The following is a 2,673-nucleotide window of genomic DNA, read 5'->3' on the forward strand; positions in this document are numbered from 1 at the left end:
GTTCTGCTCAGAAAGACTTTTCCTATGCCAATGAGTGCTAAACTATTTCCTGCTTTCTTTTCTATCTGATTAAGTGTGTTTGATCAATTTAGTGTTGAATTTTGTGTATGATGACACAAAACTATTTGCATTCTTATACATGCAACCTTCTAGTTTGCCTAGCACCATATGATGAAGATGCTGTCTTCATTATGATGCATATTTCTGGCTTCTTTATAAAAAAATCATGTGTCTATGTGTGGACTTAAATCTGACTCTTCAATTTCAATTTAATTCTTCTGTCAAGGTATCTGGTTTTGTGCCAAACCCATGATATTTTTATTGTTATAGTTGTATATTATAATTTATAGCCTTTGGTTTTCTTCTTTCTCATATCCTTCCTTTCTCCCCTCTTTTAGTAATTTTCTTTTTTTATTCGATGTATTCTTTATTTAAATTTGAAATGATTTCCCATTTTCTGGGTCCCCAGTCTCCGCAAGTCCCATAAGCCCTCTTCCCTCCCCCTGTTCCTCCATCAACTCCTTTCCACTTCCCTGTTCTGGTATTCCCCTATACTGTTGATTTGAGTCTTTCCAGAACCAGGGACCACGCCCCTGTTCTTTTTGGACATCATTTAATTTGTGGAGTATTTCTTGGGTATTCCATGTTTCTAGGTTATTATCCACTTATCAGTGAGTGCATACCATGACTAATCTTTTGAGACTGGGTTACCTCACTTAGTATGATGTTCTCCAGCTCCATCCATTTGTCTACGAATTTCATGAATTCATTGTTTCCAATGTCTGAATATTACTCCATTGTGTAAATATACCACATTTTTTGTATCCATTCCTCCGTTGAAGGACATCTAGGTTCTTTCCAGCTTCTGGCTACTACAAATAGGGCTGCTATGAACATAGTGGAGTATGTGTCCTTATTGCATGCTGAAGAATCCTCTGGATATATGCCCAGTAGTGGTATAACAGGGTCCTCAGGAAGTGCCATGCCCAGTTTTCTGAGGAGCCACCAGACTGATTTCCAAAGTGGTTGCACCATCTTACAATCCCACCAGCAGTGGAGGAGTGTTCCTCTTTCTCCACATCCTGGCCAGCACCTGCTGTCTCCTGAATTTTTGACCTTAGCCATTCTGACTGGTGTGAGGTGAAATCTCAGGGTTGTTTTGATTTGCATTTCCCTAATGATTAATGATGTCGAACATTTCTTACGGAGTTTCTCTGCCCTCCGAAGTTCTTCATGTGAAAAATCTTTGTTTAGTTCGGTACCCCACTTTTTAATGGGGTTATTTGGTTCTCTAGGTTCTACCCTCTTGAGTTCTCTTTATATATTAGATATTAGCCCTCTGTCAGATTTAGGGTTGGTGAAGATCCTTTCCCAATCTGTTGGTTGTGGTTTTGTACTTTTGATAATGTCCTTTGCCTTACAGAAACTGTAGTTTTATGAGGTCCCATTTGTCAATTCTTGATCTTAGAGCATAAGCTATTGGTGTTCTATTCAGGAACATTTTCCCTGTGCCCATGTCCTCAAGGGTCTTCCCCGGTTTCTTTTCTATTAGTTTCAGTGATCCATTTGGAGTTAAGCTTGGTACAAGGAGATAAGAATGAATCGATTCACATTCTTCTCCACGCTGACCTCCAATTGAACCAGCACCATTTGTTGAAAAGACTATCTTTTTTCCACTGGATGCTTTCAGCTCATATGTTGAAGACCAAGTGACCATAGGTGTGTTGGTTCATTTCTGGGTCTTCAATCCTATTCCATTGATCTGCTTGCCTGATATTGTACCAATACCATGCAGTTTTTATCACTATTGCTCTGTAGTAGAGTTTAAAGTTTGGGATACTGAATCCCCCTGAAGTTCGTTTACTGTTGAGAAGAGTTTTAGCTATCCTGGGTTTTTTGTTATTCCAGATGAATTTGAGAATTGCTCTTTCTAGCTCTATGAAGAACTGGGTTGGGATTTTTATGGGAATAGCATTGAATCTGTAGATTGCCTTTGGCAAGATGGCCATTTTAACTATATTAATCCTGCCGATCCATGAGCATGGAAGATTTTTCCATTATCTGAGATCTTCTTCGATTTCCTTCTTCAGAGATCTGAAGTTCTTGTCATATAGGTCGTTCACTTGTTTGGTTAGAGTTACCCCAAGATAGTTTACGCTGTTTGTAGCTATTGTGAAGGGTGTCATTTCCCTAATTTCTTTCTCAGTCTGCTTATCCTTTGAATATATAAAGGCTACTGATTTGCTTGCGTTAATTTTGTAGCCAGCCACTTGGCCAATTTCCCTTATGAATATCGATGCAAAAATACTAAATAAAATTCTTGCCCACCGAATCCAAGAACACATAAAAACGGTCATCCACCATGATCAAGTAGGCTTCATCCCAGGGATGCAGGGATGGTTCAATATAAGGAAATCCATAAATGCTATCCACTACATAAACAAACTCAAAGAAAAAAACCACATGATCATTTCATTAGATGCTGAAAAAGCATTTGACAAAATTCAGCATCCTTTCATGCTAAAAGTCTTGTAAAGGACAGGAATTCAAGGCCCATAACTAAACATAGTAAAAGCAATATACAGCAAACCGGTAGCCAACATCAAACTAAATGGAGAGAAACTTGAAGCAATCCCACTAAAATCAGGGACTAGACAAGGCTGCCCCCTCTCT

Source organism: Apodemus sylvaticus, chromosome X (genome assembly GCF_947179515.1).
Source record: "Apodemus sylvaticus chromosome X, mApoSyl1.1, whole genome shotgun sequence".
NCBI lineage: Eukaryota > Metazoa > Chordata > Mammalia > Rodentia > Muridae > Apodemus > Apodemus sylvaticus.